The following is a 27,374-nucleotide window of genomic DNA, read 5'->3' as shown; positions in this document are numbered from 1 at the left end:
TTTATGAAAAGCCAATGGAAATTCAAGGTCCCCAAACTATCATACCAGCTGAACATATTATAGGTCTCACGGATGACTCCGTAACACTCTTTAAAAGACACCAACTAAGTGATAATGAAATACCATCATCTCAGGTATCTCTATCCAATGATGGCCTTCTTTATCATGGACAATTAGTTTATGTTCCAAAAACATTAAGGTCTCAAATTCTTAAAACCAACCATGACAACCCCTTGGCTGGACACCCAGGAATAAAAAAGACCTCCGAAATGATAGGCAGATACTTTTGGTGGCCTAATATTAACAAGGACATCAAAGAATACGTCCTATCCTGTAGAATTTGTACTGTGTCAAAACCCAGACACCAAAAACCAGATGGTGAGTTACAACCTCTACCCACTCCTAAACGTCCTTGGACGGATATAGCTCTCGACTATATAGTGGATTTGCCTAAATCATCAAGTTATACTAATATTATAGTTGTCGTTGATTTGTTCAGCAAGATGGCTCATTTTATTCCATCAACCAAACTACCCACAGCTTCTGAAACAGTTCATCATTTGATTCAACATGTCATAAAACTTCATGGAGTTCCTCTCAGTATAACCTCTGATAGAGGCTCCCAATTCACTAGTAGATTCTGGAACCAACTCTGTAAAGCACTTAATATACAAAAACGCCTAAGTACCTCATTCCATCCTCAGTCGAACGGACAGACGGAACGAACCAATCAATGGTTAGAACAATTTCTACGCTGTTTTACTAACGAACACCAGGATGATTGGTCGTCTTTACTTCCATATGCAGAATTCTCTTACAATAACTCCGTACATTCCACAACTAAACATTCTCCTTTCTATATCAACTATGGATTCCACCCCCACTTCCACTATGACGCTCTCAAGAATGGTTCAAGTCCTCTAGTCAACCAATTTGTCAACACCATTGCTGACACCTTTCTTTCTATTGAAAATAATATCAGACAGACGAAAGAATATCAAAAGTTTTATTATGACCTCAAACATTCACCTTCTCCTTCCTATGCCATAGGTGACAAAGTATGGTTGTCAACAAGGAATCTTCGACTTCCTTACCCATCACGTAAGTTGACTCCTCTGTTTATTGGACCGTACGAAATTGAGTCAATAATCAATCCAAATGCTGTTAAGCTTTCCTTACCGGAAAACTTCAGGATACACCCGACATTTCATGTCTCTCTTTTGAAACCGTTTATACCTATAAGGGAGCAGGAAACCCCCTCTGTATCAGTCCCTTCACCTCAGTCCACGGAACAGGAATATGAAGTAGGGTCTATTAAGGATTCTAGATGGATGAATGGCACTCTCCAATATCTGGTCCATTGGAAAGGTTTCCCAGCTGAAGATGATACTTGGGAGCCTGCCTCTAATTTATCTGCCAGACGTCTGGTTTCTCGTTTCCATCGTTCTCATCCTGATCGTCCTGGACCTTGATCCTCGGTGTGGATCCTTGGGGGGGGAGTACTGTCATGCTTTCACCTATCCTTGCTTTCCCTTTAATAGGAGGTGTCTATCATCAGGTATAAAAGTTCCTCCCACAGTCTAATAGTTGCTTGATTATTTTGTTCTACTAGCTCAGAATTATCCAGCTCCTGCATATTCTGGTATCTCTGTTGTGCAGACCTCACCTCTCTCACCAGCTATCACCTTTTGAGCATCCTCTCTCACTTACCATCTCATTGGAGTAATTTCTAAGGATCAATCTGTCTCCCTGAAACTCCTGCTCTCCCAGAGCTGACAGTTTCACACTTCCGGTTTCGGTAACACTGCAGGTGTGACGTCACACGCCGGAGCTGCACACAGACTGTCTCAACTCCAAAGGATCTCCTCCTGTTACAGAGTATCTGGACTTCCACTAAATAGAATTAGGAAATTCAGCAATTCAGGTGAATATCCTGACAGCGTCATACTTGGCGCCAAATAATTTCATTATTTAAAACCCCATTCCTATGTGCCTCTTGCCTTTTTCTATGTTAGAGGGCTATGCTATTTGCATTTTTTTCCCATTCCTGAAACTGCCATATAAGGAAATTGATAATTTTGCTTTATATGTTGTTTTTTCTCTTACATTTGCAAGATGTCTCAATCTGATCCTGTCTCAGAAACCACTGTTGGAACCCTGCTGCCTGATAACAGTTCTACCAAAGCTAAGTGCATTTGTTGTAAATGTGTGGAGATTATATCTCCAGATGTGGTATGTAATAGTTGTCATGATAAGCTTTCACATGCAGATAATGTTTCCATCAGTAATAGTACTATGCCTGTTGTTCCTTCAACATCTACTGTAATGTACAAGATATACCTGTGAATATAAAAGATTTTATTGCTAATGCGATTCAAAAGGCTTTGTCTGCCATTCCGCCTTCTAATAAATGTAAAAGGTCTTTTAAAACTTCTCATAAAGTTGATGAAATTTCGAATTACCGACAACATACTGAATTATCCTGTTCTGACGAGGATCTATCTGATTTAGAAGATCCTTCTTCAGATATTGACACTGACAAATCTACTTATTTATTTAAAATGAAGTATATTCGTTCCTTGTTAAAAGAAGTATTGATTACATTGGATATTGAGGAAACTAGTGCTCTTGTTATTAAAACTAGTAAACGTTTAAATTTTGTTTATAAACCTCCTGTGGTTACTCCAGAGGTTTTTCCAGTTCCTGATGCTATTTCTGATATGATTTCTAAGAAATGGAATAGGCCTGGTACTTCTATTATTCCTTCTTCAAGGTTTTAAAAATCATATTCTTTGCCAGCTGTTAGATTGGAGTTTTGGGAAAAGATCCCCAAAGTTGATGGGGCTATTTCTACTCTTGCTAACCGTACTACTATTCCTATGGAAGATAGTACTTCTTTTAAAGACCCCTTAGATAGGAAACTTGAATCATATCTAAGGAAAGCTTATTTATATTCTGGCTATCTCCTCAGGCCTGCCATTTCTATGGCTGATGTTGCAGCTGCATCAACGGATCCTGATTTGTCTAGCATTGTTCGCTTGCTTCAACATGCTAACCATTTTATTTGTGATGGCATTAGCTATTTTAGCTAGAAGTGCTTTGTGGCTTAAATATTGGAATGCTGACATGGTATCTAAGTCTAGATTACTATCTCTTTATTTCCAAGGTAATAAGTTATTTGGTTCTCAGTTGGATTTGATTATTTCAACTGTCACTGGGGGGAAGGGAGTTTTTTTGTCTCAGGATAAAAGACCCTAGGGTAAATTTAAAGCTTCTAACTTCTAGCTTCAAGGTAGAGAAAATCCAAACCGTTTAAGAAACCAAAGCCAGACCCCAAGTCTGCATGAAGGTGTGGCCCTCATTCCAGCTCAGCTGGTAGGGGGCAGATTAAGATTCTTCCAAAACATTTGGACAGATGCTGTCCAAAATCATTGGATTCAGAGTATTGTCTCTCAAGGGTACTGAATAGGATTCAGAGTAAGACCTCCTGTGAGAAGGTTTTTTCTCTCATGCATACCAGTAAATCCAGTAAAGGCTCATGCTTTTCTGAAGTGTGTGGAGCTTTCAGGGGTAATCATACCAGTTCCATTTCATGAACAGGGTATGGGGTTTTATTCAAATCTATTAATTGTCCCAAAGAAAGAAAATACTTTCAGGCCAGTTCTGGATCTGAAAATTTTGAATCGTTATGTAAGAGTGCCAACTTTCAAAATGGTGACTATAAGGACTATTCTGCCTTTTGTTCAACAAGGGCATTATATGTCCACAATAGACTTACAGGATGCTTATCTTCATATTCCGATTCATCCAGACCATTATCAGTTTCTGAGATTCTCTTTTCTAGACAAGCATTACCAATTTGTCGTTCTTCCATTTGGCCTAGCTACAGCTCCAAGAATCTTTTTGAAGGTTCTCGGTGCCCTACTCTCTGTTATCAGAGAACGGGGTATTGCGGTATTTCCTTATTTGGACAATATCTTTGTACTAGCTCAGTCTTTACTTTCTGCAGAATCTCACATGAATCAACTAGTGTTGTTTCTTCAAAGACATGGTTGGAGAATCAATTTACCAAAAAGTTCTTTGATTCCTCAGACAAGGGTCACCTTTTTAGGTTTCCAGATAGATTCAGGGTCCATGACTCTGTCTCTAACAGACAAGAGACGATTAAAATTGGTTTCAGCTTCTCGGAACCTTCAGTCTCAGTCATTCCCATCAGTGGCTATGTGCATGGAAGTTTTAGGTCTCATGACTGCAGCATTGGACGCAATCCCCTTTGCTCGTTTTCATATGAGACCTCTCCAGCTTTGTATGCTGAACCAATGGTGCAGGGATTATACAAAGATATCACAATTAATATCCTTAAATCCCAATGTTCAACTCTCTCTGACTTGGTGGTTAGATCACCATTTTATAGTTCAAGGGGCCTCTTTTATTCGTCCAACCTGGACTATGATCACAACAGATGCAAGTCTTTCAAGTTGGGGAGCTGTCTGGGGATCTCTGACAGCACAAGGGGTTTGGAAACCTCAAGAGGTGAGGTTACCAATCAATATTTTAGAACTCTGTGCTATCTTCAGCGCTCTTCAGGTGTGGCTTCTGTTGAAGAGAGAACCGTTCATTTGTTTTATGACAATATCACAATTGTGGCATATGTCAATCATCAGGGTGGGACTCACAGTCCCCAAGCCATGAAATAAGTATCTTGGATACTTGCTTGGGCGGAATCCAGTTCCTGTCTAATTTCTGTGGTTCATATCCCAGGTATAGATAATTGGGAAGCAGATTATCTCAGCCTTCAGACTTTACATCCGGGGGAGTGGTTGCTCCATCCAGATGTGTTTTCTCAGATTGTTCAGATGTGGGGTCTTCCAGAAATAGATCTGATGGCTTCCCATCTAAACAAGAAACTTCCCAGGTACCTGTCCAGGTCCAGGGATCCTCAGACGGAAGCAGTGGATGCGTTACCAGTTCCTTGGTGTTACCAACCTTCTTATATCTTCCCGCCTCTAGTTCTTCTTTCAAAAGTTATTTCCAAAATCATCATGGAACAATCGTTTGTGTTGCTGGTAGCTCCAGCATGGCCTCAGAGGTTTTGGTATGCAGATCTTGTTCGGATGTCCAGCTTCCAACCTTGGCCACTTCCATTAAGGCTAGTCCTTCTGTGTCAAGGTCCGTTTTTCCATCAGGATCTCAAATCATTAAATTTGAAGGTATGGAAATTGAATGCCTAGTGCTTAGTCATAGAGGTTTCTCTGACTCAGTGATTAATACTATGTTACAGGCTTGTAAATCTGTTTGTAGGAAGATTTATTATCGAGTTTGGAAGACTTATATTTCATTGTGTTCTTCTCATAAATTCTCCTGGCATTCTTTTAGAATTCCTAGAATTTTACAGTTTCTTCAGGATGGTTTGTATAAAGGTTTGTTTGCAAGTTACTTAAAGGGACAAATCTCTGCTCTTTATGTTTTATTTTACAGAAAGATTGCTAAGCTTCCTGATATTCACTGTTATGTACAGGCATTGACCCGTATTACACCTGTCATTATATCAATCTCTCCTCCTTGAAGTCTTAATTTGGTTTTGAAGGCCTTACAGGTTCCTCCTTTTGAGCCTATGCTTTCTTTGGACATTAAACTACTTTCTTGGAAAGTGTTGTTCCTTTTGTCCATCTCTTCTGCTAGAAGAGTTTCTGAATAATCTGCTCTTTCTTGTTAATCTCCATTTCTGATTTTCCATCAGGATAAGGCAGTTTTGCGGACTTCATTTAAATTCTTACGTAAGGTTGTGAATTCTAACAACTTTAATAGAGAAATTGTTGTCCCTTCTTTGTGTCCGAATCCTAAGAATTCTTTGGAGAAATCTTTGCATTCTTTGGATATGGTTAGAGCTTTGAAATATTATGTTGAAGCTACTAAAGATTTCAGGAAGACTTCTAGTCTATTTGTTTTCTTTTCTGGTTCTAGGAAAGGTCAGAAGGCTTCTGCCATTTTCTTTGCATCTTGGTTAAAGCTTTTGATTCATCAGGCTTATTTGGAGTCGTGTCAGGCCCCGCCTCAGAGAATTACAGCTCATTCTATTAGATCAGTCTCCACGTTGTGGTTTTTTTTTTTTTTTTTAAATAAATTTTTTATTGAGACAAACATGAATGTAACAGAAACTGCATCAGCAAAAATTACATAGAGAATTTGTCAACAATTATCAAAAAGAGTAGATGTAAAATTGTTAAGGGGAGGAGGAGGAAATAGACAGATCTATTCACATGTGGGGAGACGAAGGTATAGGAAGATGCTAAAATAAGGGTCTCTTTTATGTGGGTGAGTTAGAAAGGAAGCGTATCATGTGGCTATATCTACTGTTAATGAGTTGATAATATGAGGAGTGACGGGGTTTTTGCTGGGGGGTAGGGATATTAAAAAAAAACAAAAAAAAAACAGGGGGATGATGGTAGAAGAGGGTTCTAAGAAGAAGATTTGGGGTTTATGTCCCAGTTTGGGAATTTTGCGAGTCAAGGGTACCAGATCTCATGGAAAGCATAAACTCTATCCAGGACTCTATAAGAGTACTGTTCCATTTGTCCAATATAGTGTACAGTGGAGATTACTTGTGAAAGAGGGGGCGGTCTTTCCTCTTTCCAAGCTCTAGCAAGAGCCAATTTTGTGGCCATGATAATATATATTAAAAGGGCTTCATTGGGTAAGATTGGGTATCTGCATGTGTAGAAGAGACACTTCTGGGGTAAAGGGAGGAGTGAATCCTATTGCTTGAAGGAGTGTATACACTTTCCTCCATAATGGCTGAATTACTGAACAGGCCCACTAAATGTGTAGGGCTGTGCCATTGGCTCTACAGTTCCTCCAGCACTCAGGGGATTGTGACGGGAAAATCCTATGCAACATGCTTGGGACAAGGTGCCAGCATACTAGAACCTTGTAATAGAGTTCCCATAAGGTGGTGCAGTGCAGAAGTGTTTTAGTTGTCATAATCCTGACTTGCCATACATCTATAGATGCAGTGAACCCGATTTCTCTCTCCCAGGCATGATGTTGTGGTATTTTGTGAGGGGGATTTGAGCTAGCAAGGAGGCTGTAGTGGAAGGAAAGGAGGTGTTTGATGTTATGAGCCCCTTGCCACGCTGTCTCCCAAACTGTCAGAGGTCGGAGTGACAGCTTAGGGTATCCCCATGCACAGAGACGGGTACTCAAATGAAATCCCTCAAAGCTAAATCTGGGGGGGAGTTGAAATTTAGTACATATAGCAGTGTCGGAAAGCCATGTATCATTTTCATATATGTCTGTCACTCGGAGTGTTTGTATTTGTGGTCACAAGTCAGGGTGGGAATCCGGGAGGCAAAAGAGCGCACCAGAAATAGTGAGCATAGGAGAAGGGTGAGGGGAAATGGCTGGGTTATGTCTAATCTGATCCCAGAATTGTAGTGCGTGCTTGAATATTGGGTGTGATCTATCTATATCCTGTCTGTGGTGATTAGGGATCCATAGAAGGTCAGCGAGGTGAATACCAGGTGGTAAAAGTGATGCTTCTAGGGTAAACGAGTTTAACAGTCTATCAGGATCATTCCAGCAAAGAATGTGCGATAGCCTGCAGCATTGTAGTATGAGATTACATTTGGTAGAGCAAGGCCTCCCTGTGAGACCGGTTTTTCTAGGGTACGACCCGAGGTTCTGGGTCTCCTATCCTTCCATACATAGTTGGTGATTAAGCTCTGATATCTATTAAGAAGCGTCCTAGGAACATTGTAAGGGATAGATCTGAGAAGATATGTGATCTTAGGGAGGAAGGACATCTTAACCGCTGCAATACGTTCCGTCCATGATATCTCCCGGAACTCCCAAGACTCCAGGGTTCTCCTAAATTCTGGGAGTCGATCTGCGTAATTTTGAGTTATTGTAATGGAGAGATCTGGGCTAAGGTTTACTCCCAAGATCTTGAGGGAGGTTGTTTTCCACTGAAAATAGTGCAATTTCTGTAAGAGATTAAGATCTTTAGGGGGATGTTTATAGGGAGGGCTTCTGTTTTGGAAATATTGAGTTTGTAGAAGCTCAGCCCACCAAACTGCTTCAAGATAGCACAGCGGGGAGGGATTCCTTGGGGGACGACAGGAAAAGGGTGATATCGTCTGCGTAGAGAGATATTTTGTGAGTGTGGGAGCCAATCATGAGGCCTTTGGAGTGAGGGTCTTGCCTAACACATTGGGCAAGGGTTTCTATGGCCAGCGTGAATAAGAGGGGTGATAGGGGGCAGCCTTGTCTGGTGCCGTTAGACAAGGTGAACTTGGAGGATTGGAACCCTACACCTCTTACAGTGGCTGAGGGACACTCATAGAGGGCTTTCACAGAAGAGAAAAAAGCACAGGGGAATTGAAAAGTTCTCATAGTCTCCCAAAGATAATCATCTGACCCTGTCAAATGCTTTTTCGGCATCAAGTGACAGGGCCAGGAAAGGAGCACCCCCACGAGATGCCAGATGGAGGACATCAAGTATTCGCCTGGTCGCATCTGCGCCCTCTTTATTAGGAATAAAGCCTACCTGGTCATTCGCTATAAGGGAAGAGATAACTTTTGATGTTCTATTGGCTAGGAGTTTAGCATAAATCTTAGTATCAAGATTGATCAATGAAATGGGGCGGTAGCTACTTCAGAGGTCAGGAGGTTTACCTGGCTTTAGGATCGTGATGATCACTGCTTCCAGGAATTCTGGATTAAAAGATTTTCCTGAGATTATCTCCTGGAAGAATCTGAATAGGATGGGAGCTATGAGAGAATCAAAGGTTTTGTAGAATCTGGCTGTAAAACCGTCCGGGCCAGGTGTCTTCCCCAATTTCAAGTTCCGAATATTTTTTGTGACTTCATCTATTGTTACCGGGGTTGTCAGGAAGGTGGTGTCTTCTAGGGTCAGAGAGGGAAGAGAAAGAGAGTGAAGAAAAGTAGAGATTTCCTTTAAGGTAGATGGGGGTGGTTCTAAGCTAGTGTTTATTGTATAAAGCATGGTAGTATTGTCTGAAGGCATCCCCAATCTCTGCGGGAGCAAAGACACTCATCCCTGTTGCATGTTGTATGGACATTATTATAGCTTGGGCCGTTCGGTGTTTGAGTTTAGAAGCTAAGAGGGTGGAAGCTTTATTGCCTTGGTGATAATAGATTTTTTTTTTATTTTTCCAACATGTTATGTACCTTCTTAATTTCCAAGGCTTGAATTTGTTTTGAAATTTCAGCTATTTCCTCATTTAGAGCAGAGGAATAGGCATGGGAGAGCTCAGTCCTAAGTTTTCGAAGTTGAATAACCAAGGAAGATAAAGTGGCCTTGCTCTTAGAGCGGGCCTCTGCTTCAATCTGCATAAGGTATCCCCTCATCACCGCTTTCAGCGTGGCCCATAAATTTCGTGTCGACGTCTGGTTGTCATCATTAAGGTCAAGGAAGTCCATAATCTTATTCTGGAGGTTGGCCTTAAGAAGAGGGTCAGTTATAGTCCAATCTTGCATGCGCCATATAGGGGGAGGAAGGATCTTCAGACATGTGCTTAATTGTAAATGCAGAGAGTCATGATCAGACCATGAAACAGGGATAATAGAGATGGAGTGTATATTATCTAGGAATTTAGCACTAGTGAAAAAGTAGTCAATACGTGTATGTGACTTGTGTGGGGAGGAATAGAACATGTATTCTCTGTCTTGCGTCTGAAGGGCTCGCCAAGTATCATATAATTCATATTGTGCCATCAATACCTGAAAGGCCAAGGATAGAGAGTGGGTGGATCTATCAATATTAGAAAGTGAGGGTCCTATTCTATCTAGTTTTGTATCCCAAATCAGATTATAATCTCCTCCCATAATAAGATCCCCTTGTTTTATTGCTGATACTGACTTGAGAAGTGTTCTAAGAAATTTCACCTGTTTAACGTTTGGAGCGTAAACATTAAGAAGAGTTACTTAATGAGTATTTAATTTACAAATAACAATGATACATCTAGCTTGGGGTTCAGATTCAATGTAAATCGGGACATAAGTGATATTTTTGCCTATATAAATAGCTACCCCTCTAGAGGCAAATGAGGCCTCTATGAATGTGGGAAAATGTTTGGATGTACGGGTTAGTCCTGGAGCTGGAGTCCAGTGAGTCTCCTGTATGAACACAATATCTATGCAGTGTTTGCATAGGTAATTGAATAAAAGACTGCGTTTGGTTGGGGAATTCAGTCCCTGTACATTTAGTGTGAATAGGTGAAGTCCCTCCATGAGATCGTGAGGGATGATGTACAAAAAGGGGATAAAAAAAAAAAGGAGGGGGGTAGGGGAAAGGAGGAATAGGACCTGGCAATATCTTCCGTCCTCAATAACTTAGAGGGGCACGATTGAATTGGATTTTGTTTGGTGAGGTTTCTAAATGTGTGTAGATATAGCTAAATATTTGTATACATTTTTTATTTTTCAGGGGGGAAGGGGAGACAGCGGTCCAGAGCCGCTTTGGTTAAAAAAATTAAGGATAGGGGATTTGGGTGAACGGTCTACTATGATAAGTAGACAGGGTATTAGGTGGAATCGATAGGGGGAGAAGGGGGGGCAGAGACAGGCGTATATGCTCTGCAATGGGTTGGTTTATATAGATGTGGGAGCAGTCTTAAAGGGAGAAGTTTGAGAGGATAAGGAGAGGAAGAGATGATTGGAGTATTAGGGCAAAAGATGAAGAGTAGTAATATTTAGTATGTAGTATGTGGGGATACGGGGAGGCACTAAGCACGACAATCCCCCCAGTTTGCGAATGGTGAGTTAAATGGGTAGGAGCAACTAACCTTTAGGTCATATAGTTTTCGTAAGCTGAACTTAGAGGGGGTTCTATGAGAGGTTCACTTGGGAGAGTGATGGGGTTAGGGGTTTTGGGGGGTCACAGTAAGGGGATTTACCTCAAGAGATAGTGAGAAGAGAAGGGAAATGAACAAGTGCATAGAACAATGGAATTAAACAACAATAGTAAGATAATTTTCTAGTTAGAACAAAACATTGTAGGGTAAATAAATATATTCATATATAAACAGGTTCAGATTCCAAAATATAGTTAAATTAACCTTTAATTAGAGTAGTTAATGTCCATCTTACCATGTGATTGTCTCTTTTGATTTAAAAGTTCAGACATATTTCTCTGAAATAGCGAGGTAGGTGAAGAATTGGTAGACCATAACAAGAAAAATAAAACAGACAAAAATGATATAATAACTGACATGCAAAGTAGGTGGGATAACAATGAAAGGAAAGCCATGAGCTAAAGGAAGGTACGATAAGTACCCGTATGTGAGCTCTAGGCTTACCTGTAGGGAGACTGTCCAACAGGAAACTTGGATTAGAGGGGATGAGGGTCAAAGAGTGATAAAAGAGTAAGATAAGTACCCATATGTACACTCTATTCTTCAGACCTCTTTTCCCCTATCATACTTGTTCTTCTTCATCGATATTCCCCATATTTTTCTCTTCAGAGGAGCAGGCACAAAGGGGAGACAGTCAGGTTGTAATGAGGTCAGTAGACACCCGTAGGTTCAAGGTAGCTACTCTGTCTCCTGAAGTGAAGAGGTAGTATTTCGTGGCCGCCACTCTGGGGTCGTATTGTGCCCACTTGCTTTCTCTTGATTCCTGGAGGAAGGGTCATATACCCTGGAGAGTCCTAAGGTGTTTAAAAGTTTCATCCCCTGATCTACAGATGAGACCACGTAGGAATGGTCCTGATGTTGTACAAAAAGTTTTACAGGAAATCCCCATCTGTATTTGATAATTCTCTCTTTAATAGTAAAATAGTGCAGGCGCAAAATGACATCCCTGGGAGTCTCAGCAGTAGAGTTGCGTGGTTAGGTAGTTCTATGAGCCCCAGCTATCAGGAGGTCTTGTTCTGTTGTTGTACCTAGGAGATCTTTAAATAAGGTGGTTAGATAGCTATGAAGTTCAGATGAGGAGATATCTTCCGAGATGCCTCTGATCCTGAGGTTGTTCCGGCGAGATCTATCCTCTAAATCTGCCAGTTTGGTTTCTAAGTCAGAGATTTGCTCCGCGAGGCTTTGAGAGTAAGTCAGGAGGTTGGAATGGTCAGTTACTAAATCTTCATGCTTTCTTTCCAAAATCTCAGTTCTCTCTCCAAGAGAGGATATATCTCGTTTTAGTTCACTGACTGATTGACGTAGATCTTGTCTGAGTGAAGCATAGTGAGCATCCATCTTGTCAGTAAGCAACTTAATGGATTCTAGAAAGGTAGCTTGTGAAAGTGTAGCTTTGTCTTTGTGGGAGGTGTCAGATTTGGCGTGTTCAGAGCTGAGAATTGTTTGAGTCCCTAGAGTCTTCCCCAGAAAGGTCTGGGTCTGACAGGTTTTTGCTGTGAAAGTGGTCCGTCAGAGTTCTTTTAGGATTATCTTGGTGTTTTGGCTTTCTCTTGGCAGGTTGCGCCATAATAAGCAGGGTCAGCTTCAAGAATACAAGAAATAATAAAGGCAATTGCTTCCTCGTTGGCTTTGGAAACTGGGGGGATATCAAGCCAGCGCCTCTATACCATGGTGCCCTAGCCCTCCATTGTTATCTCAGGCACTTGCAACAAAAAAACCCATCAAAGTTATCAGAGTTCAATTTGTGGTGTAAGTGTGGGCTACGTGTGCAGTCAAGAGTGAAGTTGTGGCCCCTCTCCTGGGGAAGTGCCACCTCCGGGCTAGTCTGGGAAAGGAAGTATGGATATGACCCACAAGGCACAAAACCCGCGGGAAAGGGAGGAGAGGGGTTCCTGTGGCACAGCAATCAGTGGCTTTTGTGAGGTCACCGAACTCCTGAGGCAGGGGGATACAGCAGTAAATATCTCTTTATTGGCAAGCGGTATAAGCCTTTTATTATTTGGCCTTTATAAACCAGTGGTGTCGCTTCTATTTGTATTGTAACAAGGGCGGTGTTGGCTTTGAATGTTATCGTTGAGCCCTGATTGTTGCTGCTACTTATAGAAGTGTGCTCCTTTATATTGCCTCATGCAGGATTGGGAGGTATAAAGATTGCTCAGGAGTAGTACAGATTAATTGGGTACTCTTAAGAACCTGAGACTGGTATGTAGGTACCCAGGAAAAATTAGTGACATGTGAAGAGTTATGTCAGACAGAGTGAGACTTGCTGCTGCTGCTGGAGTAAATAGTGTGAATTATATACAGTGTCTCTGTAGCCTTTGTGGGTCTGTATGTTCACTTATGAGACTCAATGGCCTCTAGTTATCAAGCTGTCTACTTACCTGCCTTCACCGGCCCCAATACACCTGCCTAAGCTCGCCTCACATCGCCATCGCGGACCTGAATACGTTCGCCAAAGTTATCAAAAAAGCTGTCAAAAAGCCATGCACCAAGTACGGGGCAATGAGCAGCGGACTGTTATAGTTATCACTCATCTGATCTCGCTGCTCTTCTGCTTTTTCCCAGCTTTATTGATAAGCTGTCACTAAGCACCCACACTAAACTACACTGTTCTACCCCCTATACCGGCGCCCCCGGAGCCCCCCGCAACTAAATAAAGTTATTAACCCCTAAACCGCCACTCCTAGACCCTGCCGCAACTATAATAAATATATTAACCCCTAAACCGCCGCTCCTGGACCCCGCCCCCACCTACATAATACCTATTAACCCCTATCCTGCCCCCCTATACCGCCGCCACCTATAATACATTTATTAACCCCTAACCTGCAGATCCAGGACCCCGCCACAACTAAATAAATTGTTTAACCCCTAAACCGCCGCTCCCTGACCCCGCCGCCACCTATATTAAACTAATTAACTCCTATCCTGCACCCCTATACTGCCGCAACCTATAATAAAATTATTAACCCCTAAACCTAAGTCTAACACTAACCCTAACACCCCACCCTAACTTAAATATTAATTAAATAAATCTAAATAAATATTACTCTTATTAAATTAGTTATTCCTATTTAAAACTAAATACTTACCTGTAAAATAAACCCTAAGATAGCTACATCCTCTTCCAACAATCAGCTAATAGAATGTGAGCTCAATCTGATTGGCTGATTGGATCAGCCAATCCGATTGAACTTGAATCTGATTGGCTGATTCAATCAGCCAATCAGATTTTTCCTACCTTAATTCCGATTGGCTGAGAGAATCCCATCAGCCAATCGGAATTCGAGGGACGCCATCTTGGATGATGTCACTTAAAGGAATCCTTCATCCATCGGGTAGTCATCGCAAAAGAGCTGATTACTTAGGGGCATGCCCCGCAAAAGGCCCCTTTAAGGGCTGGTAAAAGAGCTGTTAACTTTTGTAATTTAGAATAGGGTAGGGCATTTTTTTATTTTGGGGGGCTTTGTTATTTTATTAGGGGGCTTAGATTAGGTGTAATTAGCTTAAAAATCTTGTAATCTTTTTTAATTTTTTTGTAACTTAGTTTTTTTATTTTTTGTACTTTAGTTAGTTTATTTAATTGTATTTAATTGTGGGTAATTGTAGTTAATTAATTCAATTTATTTAATGATAGTGTAGTGTTAGGTTTAATTGTAACTTAGGTTAGGATTTATTTCACAGCTAATTTTATATTTCTTTTAGCTAGGTCGTTATTAAATAGTTAATAACTATTTAATAACTATTGTTCTTAGTTAAAATAAATACAAAGTTACCTGTAAAATAAATATAAATCCTAAAATAGCTACAATGTAATTATTAATTACATTGTAGCTATCTTAGGGTTTATTTTACAGGTAAGTATTTAGTTTTAAATAGGAATAATTTATTTAATGATAGTGTAGTGTTAGGTGTAATTGAAACGTAGGTTAGTTTTTATTTTACAGGTAAATTTGACTTTATTTTATCTAGGTAGCTATTAAATAGTTAATAACTATTTAATAGCTATTGTACCTAGTTAAAATAAATTTAAATTTGCCTGTAAAATAAAAATAAATCCTAATATAGCTACAATATAATTATTAATATTATATTGTAGCTATATTAGGGTTTATTTTATAGGTAAGTATTTAGTTTTAAATAGGAATAACTAATTTAATAAGAGTAATATTTATTTAGATTTATTTAATTAATATTTAAGATAGGGGGGTGTTAGGGTTAGTGTTAGACTTAGGTTTAGGGGTTAATAATTGTATTATAGGTTGCGGGGGTGTAGGGGGGGCAGGATAGGGGTTAATAAGTTTAATATAGGTGGCTGCGGGGTCCGGGAGCGGCGGTTTAGGGGTTAAACAATTTATTAGTTGCGGCAGGGTCCGGGATCCGCAGGATAGGGGTTAATAAATTTATTATAGGTGGCGGCGGTATAAGGGGGGCAGGATAGGGGTTAATAGGTATTATGTAGGTGGCGGCGGTGTCCGGGTGCGGCGGTTTAGGGATTCACATATTTATTATAGTTGCAGCGAGGTCCGGGAGCGGCGGTTTAGGGGGTAATACATTTATTTAGTTGTTGCAGTGTAGGGGGGGCAGATTAGGGGTGTTTAGACTCGGGGTACATGTTAGGGTGTTAGGTGTAGACAGCTCCCATAGGAATCAATGGGATGTCGGGCAGCAGCGAACATGAACTTTCGCTATGGTCAGACTCCCATTGATTCCTATGGGATTGAAAACCAGGTACGCTGGGCCGGAAAAGTGCCGAGACTACCTGCTAGTTTTTTGATAACTCCCAAAAGTAGTCAGATTGTGCCGAACTTGCGTTCGGAACATCTGGAGTGGCGTAAGAATCTATCTGTGTCGGACTGAGTCCGGCGGATCGAAGCTTACGTCACTATATTCTACTTTTGCGGGGTGTAGGGCTTGATAACTTAGGCGAATCAGCCTCGCCACAAATACGCTTCGGAATTCCAGCGTATTTGAGGTTGACGGCTTGATAACTAGAGGCCAATATCCGTTATTTAGATGCAGTGTAAGGCATGGGCTATAGACTGGGTATAGATATGACTTAAACAATCTCCTTAGCCCCACTATAAACTACAGTACTCACTCAGAACCAGAAGAATTCACACATAAGGCCAGCTGCCAGCTGCCCCAGCAGGAGACTCCAGATCCCAAAAAGCCTGTGCTGTAAACCGGGTTAGTTCCTGCAGCTCCAAGATCTGCTCTCTAGTGGGGAGATATCCTGAGGCAGCCCGGGAGGAGTCCGGCAGTGCTGCTGAGAGGAATCAAGTCGGAGAGAGAGCCGGGGCCACAAGGAACTGGTAGCGATCACGCTGTGTTCTGTGGCCAGAGTGAGACTGACAACAAAGATGGCGGCTATTCGCGGGCTTTTCCTCCGCTCCGTTGCGAACTCACTGATTGCGAGGTAAGATGAGCCCCGGTCTGTGTCGGCTGTTGGCTAATGCCCGGTGTTTCCAAAGGGGTAGAGGATATCAGTTAGGGTCACTGAGGAAGGCAGTTACTCTCTCAAACTCCCCGGAGCGATTCCTCCTACCGGGTAATGTATTCTCTGATACTGGCGGCTGTAGTTGTTATCAGGGTCAGATGCAAGATGTGTGAGGGAAGGGTAGATAGAAGGGATTATTTGGTCTAATTAGGGAGAGTTCTGAAGGGATTTAGGAATAAATTTATATTAATTTTGGTTAATTTGGGAAGAGAGCTCTGAAGCTCTGCGACCAGTCAGGTCCGATGTTGGCTCCGCCCCCATGTTGTGGGTTTTTAAGAATGAAGCTTCAGTTGATCAGATTTGCAAAGCAGCAACTTGGTCCTCTTTGCATACATTTACTAAATTCTGCCTTTTTGATGTATTTGCTTCTTCGGAAGCAGTTTTTGGTAGAAAAGTTCTTCAGGCAGCTGTTTCAGTTTGATTCCTCTGCTTATGTTTTAAGTTTTTTTATTTCATTTATGAGAAAAACTTATTTTTTTGGTTGTGGATTTAATTTTCTCAGCGGCAAATGGCTGTTATTATTTTATCCCTCCCTCTCTAGTGACTCTTCTGTGGAGTTCCACATCTTGGGTATTTCTATCCCATACGTCACTAGCTCATGGACTCTTGCCAATTACATGAAAGAAAACATAATATTTATGTAAGAACCTACCTGATAAATTAATTTCTTTCATATTGACAAGAGTCCATGAGACGCACCCTTTTTATGGTGGTTATGATTTTTTTGTATAAAGCCCAATAATTTCCAAATTCCTTTGTTGATGCTTTTAACTCCTTTCTTTTTCACCCCACTACTTGGCTATTCATTAAACTGAATTGTGGGTGTGGTGAGGGGTGTATTTATAGGCATTTTGAGGTTTGGGAAACTTTGCCCCTCCTGGTAGGATTGTATATCCCATACGTCACTAGCTCATGGACTCTTGCCAATATGAAAGAAATGCATTTATCAGGTAAGTTCTTACATAAATTATGTTTTTTTTCGTAGTGTTGATTTTAGTTTTTTATAATAGCAATGTTAGATTTATTTATAGTTTAAGCTTAGGTTGTATTTATTTCACAGGTAAGTTTTTATTTATTTTAAGGTAGTTATATTGTAACATTTATTTAAAGTTAGGGGGAGTGTGGGTGGGCAGAAGATTAGGGGTTAATAGGTTTATAATAGTACTTGCAATGCGGGGTATGGCGGTTTAGGGGTTAATAGGTATTTTATGCGTGTTAGATTACTTTGTAACATTTTTGTTATGAGTTTTTTTAAACATTTAAACATTTGATAGTGGAATGGATCGTGACGGTATAATCTTTAACGCTAGCGTAATAGCCGGACCCCACAACCTGTAATACGGGCAACCTGAAAATTCCACATTAAAAGGCCATTTTTGATTGCTTAATGGAGAGTTGCTGTATAGGCTAAAACGCTAGTGGTATAGCTGTACCGCTGTGACTTGTAATACGGGGGAGCTGACTATTCCACTTGCAAAGGCTAATTTTTCAGCGGTATAGCCGTACCACACAACTTGTAATCTAGGCCACTTTGAGTTGAAACCTAGGGGGTTCAGGATCTTCAACTTAAAGATTCCGTATACCTCTTTTTTATAGCAAAATGTAGCCCTACAATGATTATGTAAATAAATAAAGTGTTTTGATAATGCTGAACATTCTGTATAGTTCTTAATAATATTTAACTATTCTCTAGTTCTTGATCTAACTTTCCCTTGGGTAATCCCTAAATACTGCACCCTACTCTCTGTAGATCTCAAATTAATCTCCGAACATGTAGGAGGTAAATGTATCTCATATTTAATGTAATTACATGCCCTACATTTGGGATGTTCACATCGAAAAGTCCCCATATGTGTCAGCCAAGAGCTGTATCTCCTTTTTTAAATAAAAGGCTCTACCAAAATAAAACTTTCTATTTTTACACTAAAAATACCCCTTTAAGTGATTGTTCACACAACTTTAATGGTTGCAATGCTAATTATTTTTAATTTATTATCACTGGTAATTTAAGATGCATTGGTATGGGTAAAAAAGGATTAACAACAAGTAGAAAAAGGCAAATTAAAAAAATGAAATAAAATGGAAATGATCTCCCACAAACAAAACCACATTGGATGTAATTATATAGTATATACTGCATATGGTAGTAAAAAAAATATACAATAAATTAGGAATTTAGTATTTATATTTGGTTCCATGGGTATTTCTTAACAGATTTTAAAGCTTTTAAGATGGAAATTGTAAAGTAATTTTAAAAAGCAGTGCTATTCAACTTACTTTATAAAGAACAGTTTCTTTAACTTTCCATGAATGCATGGCATAGCTCACATCAAAGACACACAATCTTTTTTTTTCCTCCAAAGGCAATAAATGACTCTCACTTATAAGTCTTTGGGGGGGGGGGGGGCACCAAATGCAGATGTGACTGCTTGTAGGCCCTCCGCCCCCCAGCTGCCAGCCATTAACTTGCCCCCAGGGCCCACCTTATACCAATCAGCACCTTTGCAGGTCGCAGGCCCTGCCAGATCACTGCAGTACCCCCAGGGCTGCCCCCATACAGATCAGTCCACAATCAGCCCCATGGGTGGCCCCCTTACTCTCCGGTACTCGCCAATCTTCAGGCCATGTGGCCTACTTCCGGTTTACCGGGAGCCTTGGTGATTTCACCGGAAGTGGTTGCGTCGGTAGCAACAACTTCCGGTTTATATTGCGGCGGGCGGCAGCAGAAACAGGTGGTCCCTCAGGAGCTCAGAGAAGGGGAGCACTAAGAGGCGACCTTGGGAGGGGGGAGCCAGGGTAGGGACATCAGGGAGTGGGTCAGCAGTGGAAAGGATGGCGTAGCTCAGCAGGCACTGGGGTCACATCTGGGGGTTAATACAAAAACGCCAATGAATGTGAGGGTTAATGTGGCCCATAGGGAAACACGGAGTAGGCCGCCAGTTGTTACCATGCCCTTAAAGCCTCAGAAACAATTCAGAGGCAAAGTTTACGCAAGAAATTCAAAGCTGGGTGTGACACATAAGAAAAACACACTTATTAAGGGACGGCAGTCCAAGAAACCACTACAGTTTATTAGCAGCAATTTGCCTAGATATGATCCATCTCAGCACAGGATGAATTCACACACATATGTGGTGAATGACGAGTGTATTGCTGGGAATAGTGCTGGTCCCCCTGCAGCACCCCCCAATCCAGTGTCACATGCTTTGAATGCTCCCCCCCCCATTGACCAGATAGCATGCACTAGTGTGAATGATGGGGTTATGAATGGCCCTGCACAAGGGCCTAATGCAGGGTCACTTGTTTTGAATGCTCTAAACCCCATTGACCAGGTAGTCTGCACCAGTGTGAATAAGGGGTTATGAATGGCCATGCACGAGGGCACACCGCAGCACGCTCTAGTGTGAATGATGGTGTTGCGGATGGATCTGCACAAGGGCCACATTGTTCCCCAGCAGTGGGATCTCTGGGCAGGGGATGGACTGCAGGTGAAGGGGTGGCTAGGTTAGTTGATGACAGGGAGACTGGAGGCCATGTTAATCACAATCTGTATTCCTTGCAAGACCCTTCCCCCTCACTTGTTTCTAACCCTGACTCCTCCAACCTCAATATACAAAGCGCTTGCCAGTTGTTAAATCTTTTACAGGGAGTTTTAGGAACAGCTGAAGCAGCATCAACATCGGCTTCTGCAGTACCTCAGAGGGATCGTGTGGCCATGAACACTTTCAGAACTCACACATTGCCATCCACGGCCACATCATCGGTGACACAGGAGTGAGCAGCAGATCCTGCTTGGCCCATACAAGAGCACAGGTCGGTGGAGCATGGTTAGTTCATTTAATTTACGCATGACCGCCATGACTCTTCTGACTTCTCTCATACAGACTCTGATTCAGATAGTGACACATTTTTAGGACTTCAGAGTAAGGGTCAACAGCGGATGTTCAGGATGATTAAGAAAATTCTAAAGGGGCATAAGTCAAGGGCTGGGAAACAAACCAGTGTAGCACCAGCACAGCCCCCTCAAAGAGAAATAGGCCCCTCTGTAACTCATAATTTAATACACGCACATGCTGCCACATCAGAGAGAAAGGCAGCAGTATACAGTGACTCTCACCCATCAAAAATGTATTCCCTACACGCCCATTTACGGCCAAAGGTCATAAAGCGGATTCAACAGGGTAAATATGTTAACATATTTGACTTGTCCGTGGAAGCCTATAGACAAAGGGAAAGAAGCTCGGACGGGACAGGGCCTAAAAGATTCAAGCGCCCTGACACGTTCGATGAATGGCTTTTATTTTTTAGGGTCTTCTCGGCATGCTATTTAGAGAAAGACCCCCTCACAAAGCTTAGCTATCCTGAAATACACAGATACCATACACTGGATCCAGAAATATTATGCGGAGGGGACATGGAGGGACTTTGACTCCGAGTTTAGACAAAAAATGTCAGGTAACCCCATTCTAACATTTGACGCCACTGATTCGCAATAATGGCAGCGAATAGGCCGCCATAGTGCTTACACACTTCAATCCACTCATAAACAGCCATTTAGAGGGAACAGGAATAGGAAGAGAGGGGGAACATGTTGGTCATATCAGGAAAGGGAATGTGAAAGGGGTAACTCATGTAATTTTAGACACACCTGCAGGTTCTGCACGGGCACACATCCAGGATGTGAATGCCCCAAAAGTAAGGATAACGCCACAGTCAGAAGAACACATGCAGCAAACCCTATGGAAAAAAGCAGAGTCTCCGGTGAAGGCTTGCATGCTTGAGTCATGGTTACGGGCATATCCAGATCAGGCGGCTGCAAGGTTATTGTGGGAAAGGTTTATCAAGGGGTTTAGCATCCCAATACTCGCACAAATCAAGGGCTCATGGGTACACAGGAACCTGATTTCTGCTTATCAACACCCCCAGGCAGTCATAGGCAAAATTGTCTCTAGGACAGATGGTAGGCCCCTTTTCCTGCCCACCACTCACAAACCTAGTAGTGTCCCCACTGGGGGTAGTGACCAAAAAAGAGGGGAAGTTTTGCCTCATTCAGCACCATTCTCACCCTAAGGGTAGCTCAGTTAATGACGCCATAGACCCTCAACTCACGTCAGTGCGATATCAGTCCTCTGATATTGCATTAGACGTAGTGAGACAGGTGGGAAGGGGTGCTTTATTGGCGAAACTTGACATAGAATCCGCATTCCGCTTGTTGCCCCTTCATCCATCCGTATTTTCCCTTATGGGTTGTAAGTTCCAGGGCATGTATTATGTGGATTGCTGCCTGCCTATGGGTTGCGCCCTTTCTTGTGCACTATTTGAAACATTCAGTACTTTCCTGCATTGGACAGTGGCCCACAGCACGGGCAGCGACTCCTTGGCCCATTATCTAGATGATTTCATCCTAGTCTGTAAGCATGACACGGATGAATGTCTGGCTTTAATGAGCGAGACGCGGAGACTTATGGCCCAATTTGGCGTCCCCCTAGCTGAGGACAAAACTAAAGGCCCAACCATTCGTTTAACTTTCCTGGGAACAAAGATAGACACTGGGAAAATGCTTTGTAGACTTCCAGAAGAGAAAGTGCAAGCTATGCTGGAGGCAGTTCGAGCGGCTCCTTCAGCACGGGTCATTACCCTAAATCAATTACAACCCCTCTTAGGACTACATAACTTTGCATGCAGGGTCATACCTGTGGGACGGGTCTTTAATCGCAGATTGGAAAAGCAGCTTAGTGGAAAGTGTAGGCCCAAGGACAACATTTCCATATCTAAGGATATGGTAGCTGACCTATTGGTATGGGAGTCCTTTCTTCAACAGTTCAACGGGGTGTGGTTGTGGCGCACCAGACCAATATTGAGTCAACTTCTGCACCTATTCACAGATGCAGCAGAAGCGTATGGCTATGGGGCATATTTTCAGGGACAGACTGTAGCGGGTCAGTGGCTGACTCAATGGACGACGTTAGGCCTGACCCGCAATCTTACTCTCCTCGAACTATTTCACATAGTCCTATCAGTAGAACTATGGGTAAAAATTTTTGCTACCAAACAGTGGTGTTCTGGACGGATAATATCAGCGTAGTGTATGCCATCAACAACTTGTCAGCCACAGTGGTTACCTTCCCTCGTCACCTAGTACTGCGATGCCTAGAGCTCAATATTCAGTTTCAAGCTCGACACGTGCCAGGGGTTAACAACGTAGTGGCAGATGCTTTGTCTAGATCTGAGTGATAGACTTTTAGACGTTTAGTTCCAAACGCAGTCGTAATAGGTTTAAAATTTCCTGATTTCCTTTGGCAGCTTATAGGTCCTGGATAGCCTTATTGACCCTAGTATGGGCCGCCTTAGCCACGGCCACTTGGTACTCCTATGTCAGACTCTGGGACGAATGGGATCAATTTTGCAGCTCAAAGGGCGTAGGCACTACTGAGGGATCCCAGGCAATATTATGTGAATGGCTGGTGAGTTTACATGCCACTGGCGCGCGGAAGGGTGCCATTCAGTCACGCCTTGCAGCGCTATCTTTTTTCTACCGATCATTGGCCTTACCAAACCCAACTAATTCCTTCTTTGTCCGACAAGTGGTAAAGGGCTGGGGTAGATCTCAGCCAACGCACAAAGATGTCAGAGAGCCCATTATGCGGGATTGGCTTGAGCGGTTGGTCTCCAAGTTGGAGGGTGTCTGCCACTCTCCATTTGAAATATTATTTTTCAGCACAGCATTTACATTGGCTTTTTCAGCGGCTCTCAGGGTAAGGGAGTTGGTAGCCCTTAACAAATCTGCATTAGGCGTAGGAGTGCAATTAGACCACGTCATGGCTTCCCCAGGTGCTATTCTTTTGTTTATTCCCCGATCCAAAATGGACCAATCAAGGAAGGGCCAATGGCTTACTATTAATACAGTTGCGGACAGCCCTTGCTGCCCAGTGTGCCTAATTAATGCTTATTTGGCGCAGCGACCAAAAAGGCACGGAGAGTTTTTAATTCACGCAGATGGCAAGTCCCTTTCTAAATTCCAATTTAGGTGGGTCTTGAATAGCACTGCTGCGGCAGCAGGGTTAGATGTCCAAAAAATTGCACCAGTGCTTGCGTTAATGGGTTCCTCAAACAAGGACATCAAGCGCATGGGCTGGTGGCACTCTAATTGCTTTAAGGATTACGTCCGGCCAATCGTGTAAAATGAAAAAAAAAAATAATGCTAATCTGCTGTGTCTTCACAGGAATGTCATCGGGAGCAAAGCTAATTTGGATCGTGGGACATTCCTACATCCACTGGGCTTCCATACATTGCATCTCATGCCCCGGGGGCCAGAATATAGGTTTTTCCTCTTCAAGAACATCCATCAGATGGTTGGGAAATAGGGGCATGTGTTGGCCACAGTTACCAGAAATCATTACAGAAGCCCTGTTAAGATGGGGGATGCCTCATATTCTCATACTTCATCTAGGGGGAAATGACCTGGGTGCTGTCCCGGTGTTACTCCTAACAAAGGATATGCAGGCAGAAATTAGTTGGAACAAAACACACATACCCAGGATCACCTTGGGTTGGTCCAACATTATATCCCGCCGGCATTGGCACCACATGGCGGCTCATGGAGCAGCTTATAGAGTAATAAAGAAAGTGAATTTCTCCATGGCTAGGACTGTCACAGAGTCGGGTGGTTTCGTGGTACGACACGATTCCATTACGGCCGACAGATCAGAACTATATAGGAGGGATCAGGTACATTTATCAGATGTGGGTCTAGATCTCTTTATTGCAAACCTACATAAAGCTACTGCACCCTTCCTGTAAGTCAGATTGAGGTTGGTGGCGGCAAGGGCATCAGGAAAAATGCTTCCTTGTGGAGGTCATGGTCCCATTGAGTTGGAGAAGGTCACTAGAGGGAGTGATGGTAAAGTTGGCGAGGGGAGGTGGTAGACCTCAAGTTTGCAGGAGGTAAACCCTCTCCCTCACCCACCCTATGGGGGGTGGGGGTCACATGATCTCAGTAACCTCTCAGTTACATCTCCTGTGGGCAGAGCCACGTCAACTGTTGACCCCGTGGGGGGGGCATTGATCTCCTGTGGTACTGGGTTAGTTTGATCTCTGTTGCCGCCATCATAGTCATCTGTTGGTTCATGTTTAGATTAAGTTAAGAGTTAATAAAATAAATTTTGACCTGTGACGGTCAAACATTTTTCCCAACAAGAAGTTGTCTGTGTCTTATTTCAGTAATTAAGCAGTGTATGTATGTATATAGTGTTAAGTTCCTCTTTTACTGGAAACAGACCGATAGGCCTTTAATCCCTTAAGGAAGTGCAGGGCCCAGCATGGGCCTGGAGCGTGCTAAGGGTTAAGGCTAAATGAATGTGAGATAGGAGAAGAGGGTGGGCATAGTTGGGGCAATAAAAATTGCAGGACTAGGGGATGGGCCCCTCTCCTTACCTTATAAGCTGGACACCAGGCATTGCTGCTTCCTCTTTCTTCATCTGGATACAAAGGCTGAGAAGTTTCCCTCCCTTCCCCCTTTTGTTTCCTTTTGACAGATGGCGGTGGAATCACCAACAGCCAATGTCAGGGCTATGAATAATCTATCTTAGCCTACATAAGACCATAGCAGTAAGGTAAGACTCTCCTACCTCTGGCCATTGGGTTTGAGCGGCTTGGGGCAGAGGGACCTTACAACAGGTGGAGAAGTAATTTGCACCCTGGCTGCGGGAGGTCACAGCCCCGTTGAGTTGGAGAAGGTCACTAGAGGGAGTTATGGTAAAGTTGGCGAGGGGAGGCAGTAGACCTCATGTGCACAGGAGGTAACCCCTCTCCCTCCCCCACCCTATGGGGAGTGGGGGTCATGTGACCTCAGCAACCTCTCAGTTACATCTCCTGTGGGCAGAGCCACGTCAACTGTTGACCCCGTTGGGGGGGGCATTGATCTCCTGTGGTACTGGGCTAGGTTGATCTCTGTTGCCGTCATCATAGTCATCTGTTGGTTCATATTTAGAATAAGTTAAGAGTTAATAAAATAAATTTTGACCTGTGACGGTCAAACATTTTTCCCAACAACAAGTTGTCTGTGTCTTATTTCAGTAATTAAGTAGTGTATGTATGTATATAGTGTTAAGTTCCTCATTTGCTGGAAACAGACCAATAGGCCTTTAATCCCTTAAGAACATTTTCTTTAACTTTCCATGAATGCATGGTATAGCTCACATCAAAGATACACAATCTTTTTTTTTCCCTCCAAGGGAAATAAATTACTATCACTTATAAGTCAGCAAAATAATATCAGTAAAATTACATCAAATTTAATTCTAAACATTAAACATTTAAAATATTAATGTTTCCAATAATATTCAGTGGAATTTTTCTTTATTTTAAATATATCAGTCAATTTAATATATTATTTTACCATTACTGCACAGCATTTGTATTTGTTCAATAGAATGCAAACATGCAAAAGATTTCAGTATTCACTTGTAAAATGCATGAGCGAATTTGAACTAATTATGTCTGAAATTCATTCATTATCCAAACAAACTAATAAATGAATATAAACTTTGTTCATTCATTCTTTTGTTTCTTCATTTAATCAATAGGGTAAACTAAATGAATGAATTTTCATATTTGTTCATTAGTTTTAAATCAATAGAAATTATTGCATAGGCAATTAGCACATTTAGGCAAGTATCCCTGCTTGCATTTACCCAGTAAAACTCCATATACATTGTTAATAATGCACAAGAAGATTCTGGGTAAGATATGCAAATTAGATATGCAACATCTCAGGACTTTTGCTTCAGATACTGTGGTAACACACAGCGGTCCCTTAATGGGGTAAGTGCAGTAAATACAAAAAATCTAGAAGCAGTGTTAATAAGTCAGTATTTACATATGAGTTACTCCTTATTCCCTTGTCATACCAAGTGTCTTTCATCGAACATTATTACTAGACTCTGACTTAATATATTTCAAGAGATTATCAATGGTGACCCATAGTATATATTAACTAGGGCTCCATAATATCTATCAGTCTCACAATTTCTAGTACCTGTTTTTAATTCAGCCCATTTTTAATTATTCCTAATAAAGTGTGATTTGAATTATTCGTGTTGACGTAACCACATACATATACACAAGAGGGAACACAAAGTGCTTATAAGTGTATCCATTTTTCAGTTTTCTATAGCTGAATAAGTTCAAGTTTAACTAGATACACAGCACCTATCAGACATTTACACACATTTATACACATAAATAGCAGATTATATTATAATTATTTCTAAATAGATATTCCTATATATATAAATGTATATATCTATATCATATATATAATCATCCATATAGATAGGTATGGATATACCTTTTTGCAAAAATTCCATCAGATATACTGTACCATATATAAGGGCCTAACAGATATTTCAAGTGGCAATATCCCTCATTTAAAGTGATTTTATAAGTAGTGCCATCAAGCATTCATTCTACCACTATAAATTCATTAGTTTTAAATCAATAAATTATAAAAGGTAATTAGCACATCTAGGCAAGTATCCCCGCTTGCCTTTACCCAGTAAAACTCCATATATATTGTTACCAATGCACAAGAGGATTCTGGATAACATATGCAAATTAGATATGCAACATCTCAGGATTTTTGCTTCAGATACTGTGTTAACACACAGGGGTCCCTTAATGGGGTAAGTGCAGCAAATACAAAAAATCACTACTGGACAGCTGTTTTGTTCTTATTAGAACTCATCAGCAGTAGATAGACTTTTGATTGCTGCTAGGTAAAGCTCATTCCAGGGCAAAATCAAAATTCAATACAATTTTGGTGGAAATAAAAGCATGAGATTAAAATTCTCCATATTGCAAAAGTAAATCAATAGCAATTATTGAATAGTCAATTAGCACATCTAGGCAAGTATCCCTGCTTTCCTTTACCCAGTAAAACTCCATATACATTGTTACCAATGACAAGAGACAAGAAACATTAATTTCTCACTGCCGAGTG

The sequence above is a fragment of the Bombina bombina genome, chromosome 4 (assembly GCF_027579735.1).
Source record: "Bombina bombina isolate aBomBom1 chromosome 4, aBomBom1.pri, whole genome shotgun sequence".
Taxonomy (NCBI): domain Eukaryota; kingdom Metazoa; phylum Chordata; class Amphibia; order Anura; family Bombinatoridae; genus Bombina; species Bombina bombina.
The sequence above is the reverse complement of the archived record's forward strand: the minus strand, read 5'-3'. Positions refer to the sequence as shown.